The sequence below is a fragment of the Triturus cristatus genome, chromosome 8 (assembly GCF_964204655.1).
Source record: "Triturus cristatus chromosome 8, aTriCri1.1, whole genome shotgun sequence".
Lineage (NCBI taxonomy): Eukaryota > Metazoa > Chordata > Amphibia > Caudata > Salamandridae > Triturus > Triturus cristatus.
In genome coordinates this window covers 1,314,607,412-1,314,623,054 of record NC_140591.1, presented here as the reverse complement: position 1 = coordinate 1,314,623,054, position 15,643 = coordinate 1,314,607,412, and positions in this window count along the sequence as shown.

The window sequence follows — 15,643 nt, the reverse complement described above, 5'->3', positions numbered from 1 at the left end:
CGGAACTGGTAAGACAGCCGAACCAGCAGTGGGCTGCCTGGCTAACGGTATTATATTGGGAGACTCTGTTGAGAAAGATCGCTCTGTAAATATAATAACCACTATCGATACAGCTGCCGGACATATCGGCTATACTAGACCACATGCGGAAGATCTTATTAATCACCCAGAGGCTTTTACTGAACAACTTGGTAATCTTGTAGATACAGCCTTAATCTCAACGGCCCGGACCCCTATGGAGTTAGATACAGAGCAGCGCGATCTGGCACAGGGCTCAGGGAGCAATCCATGCAATACCCCAGGCAGGGTGAAGGGTCCTAAAAATCAAAATCTCAATACTCTCAAGATGCCTAAGGGTGGCAAAGGGCGTGGACGGGGGGCAACGCAACAAGTGACTGAGGTAATGGGGCGAGTAAAGGAGGTTTTCTGCGAACACTACTAAGGCTGGGGTCTGGATCAGCCCGCTGCGTAAGTGGGTGTCATCTACCGGGTGAGGTGAAAACTATTATCTCAAGGCTATCAAATATCAGCAATTCTGTCTGTTCTCCTATCAAAATATTAGAGGGAGACGGAGAAGGGGCTGGAGTGGATATGAGCGGCAAGTTTCTGTGACTGTACCTGAGAAGTTTGTATCAGCTCCTCCCATCAGTGCATCATCAACGTCTTCAGTTTTCTCCCCTGCCTCTAGCCCTGTAGTGCCATCATTAAGTCTGCCCGCATCGGGTATCAAGAACCAGGAATTAATGGGAGAGGAGGCCCCTCTATCTGGCATTATGCTGGCATTGAGTACTCAGAGAGCAGAAGCCCAGGAATACTACCAACAGGCCAAAGCCGACAGCTCCGGCGGAGGTTACATCTAATGTAGGCCAGCTTTCCTCAGAAGTCATTGATCTACAACAATGAGTAGCGGCCGTGGAAGAAGCTAATACGCGTACAGCCAACCTTGTAAAAACACAGGACTCTCAACTGACGTTAATGCAACCGAGGTTTGAATATCTGGAAAGTCATCAGAGACGCCAGAATTTGTGGGTTTTTGGTATTCCAGAGGGCAGGGAAGGCAACGATCTGTGCGCTTTCATAGTTAGTCTCTTCCAAAAAGCCTTCCCGGACCTAGTAGACTGGGATATGGACACTCAAGTTCAAAGAGCACACAGATTGACATTGTCATTATCAACCTTCCAGGCAAGCCAATCTAAAACTAACTTTGCTCGACCAATCCTTGTGTTTTTGGGTAATTTTTTCCTGCACAAAGCTATTTACTTTAAGGCATGTCCAACGGCCCCAGTCAAGGTGGATGCAATGTCTATCTTTGTGCGCTCTGATTTATGTAAAGTAACTATGGACAAGCGCTGGAAGCTTTGCCAACTAATGGACCCTTTCAAAACCATTTGTTCACAGGTGTTTCTACAAGTGCCGGCGCGTCTAATGATCTTAAAGGATGGTTGACAATATATTTTTTTTTAACGAGCAGGATGCCAAACAAACCCTGTCAAAATGGCAAACAGTCGGCAAGGAATGATTTTAAGTCCTAAATCCTAATGCAGTAATAACAGGATTATAAGAGAGGCTTTACCTGTGAAAGAGACTTTGTTTCAATTGATACTTTTTGTTGATACTCTTATTGATACTTCTAAGGAATTTTCTTTCTTTTCTTCTCTTTCTTAGCTTATCAGATTTGTTTTTCAGAGGCACAAATGTCATATTGGGAGGTTGGTGTACGGTGTTGGAAATGGTGAAGGTCGTAGGGGCTGATGGGGCTACAGAGAGTGCGTCCTCAGCATGCTGTCATTATGGGACAGCAGGGAAGGGGGCGATTCCTTTTCAAAGTTACTGGGGGGTGGGTGAAGGGTGTGGAAGGGCGGGGAGTTTTGGGAGGGGGGAAGCCACAACTTAGATTGTTTAGATATTCTTACCTGTGCAGAGCATTAGCGGGAGAAGTATGATATTTTGGATACTGACGATCCGATTGGGCTTACAAATATTAATTAATGTTGGAATTTAAATGTATGTGTTGGGATGTGGCAGGTCTCAACCAGGTTGGAAAGCGACAGTGAGTAATGGAAGAGATACGTGTTTTTAAGCCCCATATATTAGGTCTTGCGGAAACGCATATTGCATACAAAGATAGAGCATTATTAAAGCATTTGGGATATGATATCATAGTGTGTACGTCGCAAACAACTTCTATTCGTGGGGTGGCTCTGTTAAAATTTAGGCCGTTGTTCTTCGATCACTTGCTGACCCTAAGGGTCGTCTCTCAAATCATGATCCACGAGCGGAAGGTTACTATATGCATGGTATATGGCCCCAATACTGATTGTCCAGATGTTATTTATCATTTGAGTTCCAAGTTGCTGGAGTGGTCTGGTGAACTGATTGTGATGGTTGATTTTAATTGTATACTCGATAGGAAGATTGACACTACCAATACTTCTGCCCGCGCTAGAATGTGTAAAACTAGAACTGCTATCTGTGATAAGTTGGCCTGGCATATGCTGGTCACTAGTTATAGTGGCCACCTTGCACCAGTCCAATTCGACTCTTATGGTAGATAGGTTTAAGACAACCTTTTAAAGGAAGCTCTCCTAGTGGTAGCTGTGGAGAGCAGCCTTCAGGCTAAGTCTCAGAGGAATGTAAAGCAGCTTGTTTTACCTTATAATCTCTTGAATTACCAAATGAAAGGACACCACACATGTATATATACCAAATATATATGTATTTATTTCTAGACACACTCTACTAATCTCTTTATGAGATTAGAAGCCAGATACACATTCAAATGTCAACGTTTCACATTAAAGTAAGCACAAATATGACTGGAGCCCTAGGGGCGTACCAGACCATATACAAAAAAAATGGTGTCGACTTGCAAAATGACAAGGCCTAGGGCCTGGGGAATCGCTGGGGCTTCACTACTGCAGTGTTTAGCAGGTAAGTAACAGGCCCACGGGAGACGTGTGCAGTGTGTGAACACAGCCGCGGGTTCCCTATTGATTACAATGGTGCAAGTCGCAGTTTGATCTTTAAAGTTCTAGGGTACTTCGAGGAAGTCTACAAGCAAGCAAATTACAAGGTAAGTAATTCAAGGGCCAACACAGACTAGGGCACCGGAGTGCACAAGTTACCTCACCCAGGGAAGCCGGGTGCATAGGTGTCTTTTGGTGTCTGAATCGCGTTGCTGTTTTCTATGGAGACCAAAGAAGACTTGCTGCTTGCGCCGACTGGAGAAGTGTCCGGTGGAATCCAAGGGTGGATTCAAGATGCTGAAGACCTGAAAATTGAAGGGACAGTGTTCAAAGTCACTTGCCAGTGACCGGTGGCCAGGAAGATGGATGACCACAGATGTTGGGTGATTTCAGGTCATCAATGGTGTTTTGACTCTTCGCTCACGAGGTCCAGGAAGGCTCGACAATGACCAGCAGCTGGAATCGGAGTGTCCCACAACGTCTGCAGCTGATGGCGGTATCAACAACCGAATTGGAGCCAACAAGTCTTAGCAACTGCAAGTCTCGTGTAGAGTGAAGAAAGTCGATGGTGCAGACCAGCAAGGTCAGAGGGACTCACCCAGCAAGGGTAAGTGAGGGCAGGCCTGGAGCAACCAGGGGAGCCCTTTGAGTTGATAAGAAAGTCTTCGGGGGACCCACAAGCCAACAGGCAAGGGATCACGAAGACGCCGCTTCAGGAAATCCTTCACAAGAGCCCACGGTCACTCGGGATGGGGTAGGCTGCTGATTTTCGCTGCAAGACCTGCTGGAGGCTTGGGCCACAAGTGGTCCAATGCACAAGTTCGTTGAACGTCGTTAAGGGGTTGCACTTGACAATAGTGCACGGTCCCCAGGTATTGCTGTTCCTCATCACTCGTGGGATTCACTTGCCACAGCTCTGCTGGGGACTCACAATGGCCATCGAGAAGTCAGGAAATCCACTTCTGGGGCTGCAGGGACTTCGAACTCCGGCGGGAGCGGGAAAGATGGCAACTGTTGATAAAGGTTTTTGGTGCCTGCCAAGCAGGGGAGTCACTCCTTGACTCCAAGGGAGATTCTTCTGTCTTCCAAAGATAGTGGAACGTTGAAGGGCCAGGATTCTTCTTTGTAGAGCGTCGTCCAGGGTTATCTGATTTGCAATGGCAAAGTTTGCTATCTTATAGTGAAGATAGGGGAGGGACTAGCTCTATGACCACTCCTCGGGAGGGTCAGGGTAGGGGGTGGTTACACTCACTTCCCTTTGTCCAGTGTTGTGCCAGAGCAGGGACAGGTAGCCCCTGAACCCGTTTGAGCTGGCATATGCACAGAGAAGCCTACTGCTCCACCAGTGCAGGACTTCAAAGCACTCTAGAAGTGCACCCACCAAGCCCCAATACACTAAATCCTGTCTGGAAGGTGGTGACACCTCCCTGTGACAAGATGCCTATTGTTGGGCTTCCTCCACTGCGAGTTTCAGTCAGCAGCAGGAGGGCAGCCCAGTGTCTGTGCTGGTGGCATCCATTTTGTGATGCCAGGGCTCTATAGGATTTCTGTCGTTTTACATGTTGTCCCTCTAGAAGGGTGGGATCATGCTCCCACATCATGGACTGATGTGGGGGTATGATTCCAAGTTGTTTGACACCAAACACGACATGTTTTGATGCAGTCATTCCAAAGTTAGCATTTTAATGCACTTAAGAGTATATGGTTTAACCGCATCCACAAACAGCCATAGAGAATAGACTCTGGTAGCTGCAGAGGGGCCCTGCTCAGGCAGAGGCACCCCCTCACATTGTAAACCATGCACCATGCCCTCAGGATTGATAGGGCCTGCCATTGGGGTGGCTAATAGGTTTATATGTGTGTGTATGGTGAGATGTAGAAACCTATATCTCTGTGAGGAGTGCTAACACTACCTCACACAGGCTGCAGTAGCAGGCCTGTGGTGTCAGATTGAGAATGCTTCCCAGGGGTGGCATAATACATGCTGCAGTCCCTGGTAGGCCTGTGAAGTGCCTATGCCATAGGTACCTAAGTTACCATATACTAGGGGCTCATAAGGTATCACAGTATCCAATCACTAGTGCATCTAATATGCACACCAAGTCGTTTAGAGAGAACAGAGAGACTGGGGCCCTGATTAGCAGGGACCCAGCCAGACTATAGCCAGAAACCAGTGTATACATCAGAAAAAAAGTGGGGGCAACATAAGTGCAGATCCTACTCTCCTACACTATCTTTGAGCTTCTCCACTTGCATCAGTTAGAAGACTCCTGGAGGAGGCTATTTCCAAACGTATCAGGTTATACTTTTTCCTCTTCGTCACACAAACACTACTCCAGGATTGACCTGATATTTGCTAATTACTCCATTTTGGAAAATGCACTTGTGGAAGTATGTCCAAAAATTACTTCCGATCATAACCCGGTCATGTTAACAGCGCAGATACAGCCAAGAGTCCAGGAGCCAATTAGGGATTTCAATTTTCCCAGACACCTTCTTAGTAATTTGGAGTATGAATGAATGAATATAAATCTTATAAAGCGCAAACTTAGCCCAGGGGCATCAAGGCGCTACGGAACTGGATCGACGGAGGAGATATCAGATGATGTAACCGCTAGCAATTCACATTAGACCCAGCAAACGGACATGTGAAAAGCCAGGTTTTCAAGGACTTCCGGAAAATCAGATGGGATTCCAAAGAGGAAACAGTGGAAGTATGTGGAATATATGAAGAGTATATAGATAATAATCTGGGCTCAGCGTCAATTGCAATAGTGTGGGATTGCCTAAAAGCCTATGTTAGAGGGGTCACTTTACAATATATTATCAAGCAAAATCGGCAGGGCCTGCGCCAGTGGGAGCAGGAGCAAAAGCTTTGTCTCGATCTGGAACGCCAGCATGCTACAGCTATTGCCGCAAAGGATGTGGCTGAACAGTCGATATACCAATAGGTTGTTGAAGTACGGGCCAAGTTAAAGAGATGGTTGAGGGATAAAGTTGCTAATAATTATTATAAGTACAGAACTAAACAATACGAATATGGTGAAAGGTTAGGCCGACTATTGGCTAATCAAATAGCGGATCAAAGGGCTAGAACTGTCAAAATGATTAAAGGGGTGGACGGCTTGACTTATACCAGGGCTACGGATATAGTCGAACAATTTAGGCTGTTCTACGCTAACTTATATGGCAACTCGGGCAGCTTTGACCAGCATACTGTCTTAGAGTACATGCAGGAGTGTGATATGTCTGTTTTTACCCCGTTGTTATCCGAGCCATTGGAAGAAGATTTTGATGTGAGGGAAGTAGAGGAAGCCATTAATGCCTTACCAGCTGGCAAAGCATTTGGCGAGGACAAGATCCCGGTGGAATTTTTTTAAACTTTCAAAACTATATTGATTCCTATCTTCCTTAGGTTGTGTAATTCTACTATGCAAGGAGAAGAAGTTCCCTCCTCCTGGAACGCGACCAATATTGTTGTTTTCCCCAAAAAGGGGAAGCCGATCGATGATATGAGCTCGTATAGACCAATAGCATTGATGAATGCTGACGGTAAACTTTTGTCTAAAATTCTTGCTGTACGATTGGCCCCGGTAATACATATAGTAGTCTCAGAGCAGCAACACTGCTTTGTCCCCGGAAGAGATACTGCTGCTCATATTAATACGGCAATTGCTGCATTTGACGTTTCCGGTCAACTGTGCCAGCAGATGGGGATGCTGATGTTAGATGCCGAGAAAGCCTTTGAACGGGTGACTTGGGAGCATTATGGGCATCTATGACTCTAATAGGTCTCGGCCAAAGGTTTATCTTGGCAGTACAGAAGCTGTATAATCGCCCAACAGCCACAAGTAAACTTAACGTTTTTTCTTCATCTTTCTTCAGTTCAAAGGGGCACACGGAAGGGCTGTCCTCTATTGTTTGCCATATATATTGAGCCTTTTATCAAGCACCTAATGCCAAATAGTGATATCACTCCAGTTACTTTAAATGAGACGAATCTAAAATTAAACGCATATGCAGACGACATTGCGATTTTTTTGGCTAACCCAGTTAAAGCTATCGCTACAATAACATATGAAGCACATCGATTCGGTTCTTTTTCCAGTTATAAATTAAATGTGAATAAAACGCAGACGATACTAAATTTCCAACTAGACACTCTCTCAACAACCCTCGGGGTTACAAGGACAGCTACCTATCTGGGAGTTAGTCTTAGCAGCTAAGTCAATGATATTATTTCATTAAACTACGAAGATTTGCTGACGAAAGTAGTGGCAAAGCTGTGATGCTGGCATCGGTTACCTCTTAGCATATGGGAGATGTAATGTGGTCAAAATTAACGTTCTCCCGAAGTTCTTATACTTTTTTCGTACATCAACTTTTTTTAAATATCTTGACAGTGTAGTCGACAGCTTTATTTGGGGCTATCGATGGGCCCGAAGAGCTATTCAATACTTAAAGTTATCATATAAGCAGGGTGGATTTAAGCTCCCAGATTTTAAGTTGTATTTTGGGGCTGCATTCACAGGGCGTATACAGAGTTTACTCAGAGGAATCAATACTAACCCTACTTGGCTTTCATACCAGTTGGCTTGTGGACCTATTACCGGCATTCTACTGTATAAATCATCTGATCCCAAGTATTTCAAGCGGGAACGGTTTAAGGTAGTTAGGGACATTACTAATATATGCCATGAAATCAGTAAGGTATATCTATTACCTGACTTACATGGTTATACTGTATTATGGGGAATCGTTTATTTCCCAATATATTCTACGATCAGATTGGTAAGGAATGGCAGTCTAAGGGTGTGGTGCGGGTGGGTCAGCTATATGAAGAACAGGGATTTCGAACATTTTCATCATTAAAAGAAGAATTCGATATGTCTCAAACTAATTTTTTTAAGTACTTACAAATTAGGGATTATTTCACTCGCGGTTGGGGATTGTCAGAATTATCTAATCCCTCTGAGATCTTGCCTACATTTTTTGGTACTAGTGGACGAGGAACTATAGGTAAAATGTACCAAAAATTTATCGAGGGGGGGAGTGACAATGGCATACAAATTGGGGCTAAATTAAGCCGGATTTTTTGTTGTGACATAACTAAAGAGGAAATACAGGAATCCCTTCAAACTATAGATTTAGCTGTATCATCCGTCAATCTGAAATTACTGCAACATAGAATTATTTTTATGGTCTATTATACCCCTGAGCGAATGTCTAATTGGGCAAATAATCCAACTACTACTAAAACGCACTGTCCGAAATGTCAAGAATGCGCTGCAGATTCACACCATATATTTAATACATGGCCAATGTTGAAGGATTTTTGGTCTAATATAACTCTTACTCTTGCAACTTGGGTTGGCTATGACAATCCGGTCTCTGGGAATGAGTTGGTATTGGGAATTTTCTCAGAGCTTGGTGGTCTCACGAAATCTTTCGCTTCTATCATCTCGGCCTGTGCTCGTTTATGTATTGCTCGCTCTTGGATCCATAGTGCGTCTCCAAGCATTAACACATTTTGGTCTTTGCTGAGGGAGATTTTTTAACTGGAGACTGCATTAGTAAAAGCTAGAGGCCCTCGGTCTTTCCTAAAATTTCGAAGGGTATGGTCCTGTCTTCAATGGGATTAAGGATTTAATGTATTTTTCTTAAATAATTAGCTGCTATTTGTGATCCTCTATATCGCTGATTGTAAGCAGCTATATTTATAATGTGGTTGTTTTGTTTCTCTTTTTCCTTTAATGCTCCTCTGTGCTCTGTGAATGATTATCGATTTGTTATTACTGATTTTATTTTGTGACAATGTATTTATGTTTGTGGCAATAAAATAATAAAAAAATAAAATAAAAAAAGGAAACATCACAGAGCAATGAAAAGTATAGCTTATACATCACCCATTGAGATAAACACATAATTCTGGTCAGCTTGACTGGGAAGATATTTTCAGTCATCCAGAAGTCCCAGTAGGACAGCACGTCCCTGTGACAGTGCGTCCACTTCACAGGTGAGCTTTTGTTTGCGCACCAAGATTTTCTGTCTTTAATACCTTTTACTAACATGGAGAGAGACTTCTAGAAATTCCCCCTCCCTTCATCTATTGCAAACCCAAGACTGACCGTACTGGTCTGTGTTGAGGTCAAGATTAAAGCTGGCCAAGCCTCATTGTTTTGGATCCGAGACAGAAAAGTACAGTCCTCTGTCATGTTTTTCAATGCTCAACCCACGCAATCTGTTCCTAGCAAGGCTGTTTTGCTCTTTGTTGTGAAAAAAGAGAACATCCCGCTCTGAAGCTGCTAGAAGGCACAAAACAAAATCATACAAGAGCACAAAATGATGTACATTCAAAATGGAGTCAATTAATACAAATGGAGACAATGGTCACCACAATCTCATAATGTATGTTTGCATGTAGCACTACACATGTGTGGCACATTAACATTATAGAAAGATTGCCAGCGCCTATGGGTGTCTTTGGATCAGCCAACTGAGGTACATTTCTAAAATGTCCTGCCTGTGTCCCCTTTTGCCTTTGGGAGTGACAGATGGGTTAATGTAGCAAATGGTTTCTGACCCTTTAATCCCCTGTATTTTTCACTTTTGACAACCCATCTTTTACTTTTAGTAAGTCTCACTACCTGAGTCTCAGTCACAGTAAATTCACATTAAATGGACTAAGAGTGTAAACCACCAGTTTCAGCCTCCTAAGAGAAGGCTGCTGCTATGCAGCTGGGGTAATAAGTTCCGGGCTGGTTACACGTGAACACATGAGTTCATATGTATGCGTGCTGCACGTGTGACACTACCATCTTGCGCATCAGGGCATGTGCACACAGGTAGCCTGTCAGAGAAGGGAACCTTAAAGTGTTTATGCTGACCTGAGGTAGGCCTTATAATGTGAGTGGGAATACATAATGCAGGTCTGCAATGTTTACTAAACGTCTGTGGTGCTTAACTGAATTCCACATTATAGGTGAAATCTGAGCCAAAGTACTGGTTTGCCCCACTTAGGACTACAGGGTGCAGTGAGGTATGAATCTTAGGATAAACATGCATCCCAAGTACAGTTCCACAGACCCTTTCATCATATCCTCCCTCTCTATGGCACTTTGAGGATTTTCATATTTCCCTGGTTCATTCATAAACATGTTGCAGGCCTTAGTCCCACCTACTGGGTCAATTTAATTACTCTGCAGGCCAGCGAAGGACCGAAGGCCTCTCCACGCAATAGAGTAATTACCAGTGCTTCACCTAGATCATGGAAAAGAAAGTGGTGTGGAGGAAATCTATATCTGCTAGTTTACAACTCACACTGCAACTGGGCAAGGAAAAACCAAGCCCATGGAAAAAAGTTGGAAGGCCGGACCTCTGGCTCCAAACATTAAAGGGTCCCCCACCTTTGAAACTTGTGGAAAAAGATCAGGCAACTATGTCAATGGGGGCAGAGCTGAGCTCCTAGGAAAGGTCTTTACATAAAACAGTTGAAAGCTATATCTTAAAATGTCGCTGAATGCTGTACAGGAGGGTTAGGACAGGGGTAGAGTCATGATGTGGCACCCTAGGATTGGCCTAGGGTGCCTGGATTCTAGAACTTTCAACCCCCTTCTAAAAACCCCAGCACAACATAGAGACTGAGAAGAAGATTCTGGACCTGGTAGGAACGATGGTGAAGGAATGCCCAGCAGGAAGGAGAAGCCATGTGTTACCACTGCAACAATGGACTTTAACTTCAGCTGACCCCTAATACTAAGATGAGTATTGTATTGTATTGTATTGTATGGGCACTTGTATAGCGCATGGCTACCCGAAGGCATCCCAGCGCTGTTATACGTTGCTGTGGGCGCCGATCTTTAGGGGAAAAACCAGGTCTTGAGTTGTTTCCGGAATTTTAGATGGATCGGTTCCCTCCGTAGATGTAGCGGGAGGTCCTTCCAGAGTTTGGCGACATTTGGCGAGAAGAGCCTTCCGACACTTCTCGCCTTCTTGATCCTGGGAAACATCGCAAGATGGAGCTCATTGGAGCGAAGTTTCCTATTAGCCCTATAAGGGCGGATCATGGCGTTTGTAATTATAGGCTTTCCTTCATTCAGTGCCTTATGGGCTATACAGAGAGCCTTAAAGTGTATTCTCTCCTGTACTGGGAGCCAGTGGAGGGCATGTAAAGAAGGTCTAGCTGAACATCGGTTAGGGGTGTCAGTAAGCAGCGCAATTCTGCACTACCTGCAGTTTTAAGATCACCTCCTTTGGGGCAGCTAAATACAGAGCATTTCCGTAATCAAGTCTGGACAAAATAAGAGCCTGGATCACTAGTCTTCTTGCGATCTTAGGTAGGAGTGGAAGGGTTTTGCGAATGATTCTCAGTAAACCGTAGCATAGTGCGGCCGTTTTCCTTGCCTGTGCTTTAAAGGTAAGATTCTGGTCCAGCCAGATTCCAAGGCTTTTGATCTCAGTTTTGGGGATTGGTGCTGGGCCCATGGTGGATGGCCAAAGATTTTTTGGGAATGTATTTACAGAATTCAATACAAAGTCAATACAGGGCCAGTAGCTCTGCCTCCTTACACCCCATGAGGAACAAATGGGGAATTGCACCTGTTGGGTGACCCTCAATGGTTTTCCTGGGACGTCTGTGGATTGACACATGACTCCACCGACACACAGGTACCCTTCAAGAGGCTCCTGAGGAGCGTAGCAGGGAAAGTGTTCTGATGGTAGGCTGTGGTAGGGCTTTGAAAAATGCCCTTCAAGCAGGAGAGAGCACCAAGAGGCCAAACAGAGGACATGTCTGGTACAGGGAGCAGAAAAATCAAGCTCTCCACAGAAACAACCCTTTAGAGTCCAGGAGACCTCAGGAAAGTGCTCCCAGTGACTAGGGATGGTCACCATCGCAAAGCCAGACCAAAATGAAGAGAATCTGCCATATGGGGCTCAGGAAATACGTCTTTAAAGTATAGTCTCCAGTAGGACCAGACGATGGAGTAGAATAAAGTGCATAGTGCTCTGCAGTGCAAAAGGCCAAGCCTCCCGTGGGTTGGTGCAACCCAATGTTTTTAATTTTGGATGCAGAGGGGATGTGTATAGGCCCCCTACCTGAGATCTCTCCTTGACATGGGAACCCATATACCTTGGAGCCAATCCAATCCAAAGAGAAGAGACCAATGCCAGATGCACTGCCGGACCGTGTATTCTTGTCTGGGGAGCCAGGGCTCTACGACATGTTGCCTACTGCACATGACCAGCACAGTCAGGAGAGGTCAAAGAGGCTCCCATCTCCATGTTGTAGCCAAAGACAAGTAGGTTTGCTACTAATCAAGGTTGGAGCAGAAGTGTGGTGCCACTCCTATGCTGGTCCAGGAAGGCTTGTAGAAAGCCGACAGGGGCTAAGAGGGCCTACCTCTCATGGCCCCCAACAAAATCCCTAACTGTAGATGCCCCAGGTGGGACTGGGGCACCCAGTATTGAAACAGAAAATGCAGTGTGAGGCCACAAAATCAGCCTGCAGCCTGTGGCAGATGCTGCTCATCAAAAATGCATAGCTGGGTACTAATATCATAACATAAGTCACTGGAAGGGCTGTGAAATTACATATTGCTCAATTGTGTTGCTCAAAAATTGACAGGTACACCCTCAACAAATGTTCTCAAGTGTTTCGGGATCTGTAAGACAGGCACCGACAGAAGCATACCAGATTGACTCAAGCATGGCACATGTGACACCATTAATGGGTTGTGCTGTCTGCCACAGCTGTGCATCTGAGGTTACCCTGGGCTAGAATACCAGTCTCAAACTCCTGCCTCTGAGGTGATTAACGTACTCCTTTATATCAACGATAGTTAGTAGTAGCAATACATAGAACTAATTCATTGAGGACAAATCCAATTTATTTTGTTTAAAAAGGGGATAGAATCCCTAATGCGATTGTATTCAAAGCATTAACACATGAAGGCAACACTGTTGCTCAATATTATTTTAGTGCAATATATTACAGTGCTCTAGGTGCAGAAGGGAAAAGGGGAAAGGGGTAGGTGTTAAGTGATAACGTGTAGGTAGGGGGCAGGGAAAAGGTAATTGTGACATAAATGCATCAACATTTCATGGTGAATCATAATCGTTACATAGGTGTCATGAATCGATATTCTTTTAGGAGCGAGAAGGGTGGTGCAATAAGAGCAACATAAGGGGAGACACTGGACCAGGACACAGCAAGCAATCAAAATCACAATGAAATAAATCACCTTTTCAGGGATCCAACCCCATCCACCAAAAAGTGACATACTCCATTTCCCACTCTCCATTTTCTAGGATGTCTAAAATGTGTTGGGTAGTGTTCTTTTCCATATTCATGATCCCAACTACACACTGGTCACCTACAACCGTGCACCCACTCCCGCTCTTAGCTAGGATGAAATCAACAGCATAACTAGTTTGCTTGGAATATGCCCGCATACTTTCCAATTGGGTGGTGATGTCGCGCAAAACCGCTACTGTGGAGTTAGACAGTATCTGCAGCTTACATCCAAACTATTCTCTAGCTTTTTCACCCCTGACTTTGCGGTACCACCAAAGGTAATAATGGAGGAAGGAATATACACAAAGGTGATACCATTACTATAATTCTTGACTTCCAAATCTGTCACTCCATCACAGAACTCTGCAGTCAACGTTCTTTCAACCCATCTCATACTTGGCTTACTGTACTTACAAGGCAAGCCGAGAGGGAGCACCAACTCCTAGAGCAACATCATCTGTACCGTTATAAACATTATAATAAGCTCCATCAGATAGAAAATAAAATCCTGGGTGTGCATAATATGGACCTTGATAATCTACAGGAGCATTACTGGTGTTTATTCCAAAAGTACTCGCATCTTTCTTTTTCACTAAAGACATCGTATTTTTGAACAATATTATTCCAGAACAATTGACATACAAATTTGCCCATCATACTGTTTACTAATGGACAACATGCAGGATAATAACCAGTTTTTCGAGTAAATCTTAAAGGCTGTTTATATAATAAAAGCACTCTTCCAATCGCACTGTGTCAAAGGTACAGAGCTGATGTGATAGTTAGTCTGGAGCCGTAAAGCTTTCTCCAAACGAACAAATAAATACAAGGACATTGCGTATTATGTGCCTACCCTTGGACAGAGTGTGCAAATGACATGATAATAATGTCTGCTAAGAAATTAACTACATGTATAATTTTTTCTCAGCACAGTATCATGTAAGCGCAGTCACCATTAAAAAATTATTTTAAGCTAAAACATGAAGCTAAAATGGAGACTTGGAGCAGGCCCTGTTACGCCCAACTACACCTCTCTCCTTGGCCAGAGTGAGACTCAGCTAAAAGTGTACAACTAACCTAAAATGTCGGCTACAATGTTATAAATGTACTTTAATAGCCAAAGCAAATGAAAGCCATTAAAAATTAAATGTCAATGTAAAAGCGAGCAAATAATAAAAACAAGTAAAAGGCAATTTCTATTAAAAACAAGGGGCCGAATTAAAAATCTAGGAGTCTTCCAAAATGTTTTACATGTTCAGAGAGTCAGAGAGATCCAGGAAGGAACCTGCATACACAGACGATATATATCCATAGTGGCCTGAGGAGCAAATTCAAAAGGATAAACATAGTCATATCCATTCCAAACAGTCAATGCTCATGGTGTGATAGCCAATGGCATACCTGCAGTAGGAGAGCCAGATCCCAGGATGCCATGAGCTGAAGCATTCATGCTGGCTGCAGATAATAGCTTATAGTAAGCATCGGGCTGCATCGGCAATCTTATAGGACACCACCGAAGATGAGCTCTGAATTGATTTTTTACAGATCCATATCCATAGATTGTACAAGTTGCATTGCAAGACATACAAGGTTTAGTGCACACTTGATAGGGCGTGTAGGAAGCTGGCTCTGCTTATAGTGTACTAAAAAGAAGTACACTGTGGAGACAGTCCAGAGAATCCCCAAATGGTACATAGAGGTAAAAGCAGATAGATCTAATGCTCTTTTTGTGGTAGTATGGGTGAGCAGTTAGGCTTATCAGAGGGTAGTGCTCAGCATTTGTTGTACTCACATAGGCAATAAATAAGACACATACTCAAAAATAAAGTTGATTCTCATATATTTTTTAAGACTAAGAACAAAGTTCTAAGGTAAGTACTTTCGGAGCTACGAATTTTCAACATTTGGAAAATATATCACTTCTGTGCACAGATACGCAATATAGGAATCAATGGGGAAAATAAAGAAAAATTAATATAACAGGCAGTGTTTTCACGAAGTTCACCTCCTCGTTTTAGGTCAATGTGGGGACCAGTTCCAAAGTTCCAGCAGGAGAAGCTCAGAAGCATCCCGGATCAAGTGGGAGCACAGTGCTGAGGGTCTTGGAAACTGGTATGCAAAGACCAAGGGGCCACTTGAAAATGCACTGCACAGGAGGACTTACAGGTAAGTCAGGTGGGTCTCCTTGGAAGAAGGAGGTTGCAGAGGCCTGGAGACCATGAGAGCAGAGCTGGTTAGTAGATGCTGGGGCCAGTGGGGTTGGGTGCAGAGCGAACAGGTCAGCCGGGTGTTGTGCGTCTTTAGGGTCCTAACGGTCAGGAGCTGCCAAATTAGAGAGGTGATCTCAGGACAGCTGGGCTACTCAGGAAGTGAGTCTCGGGTG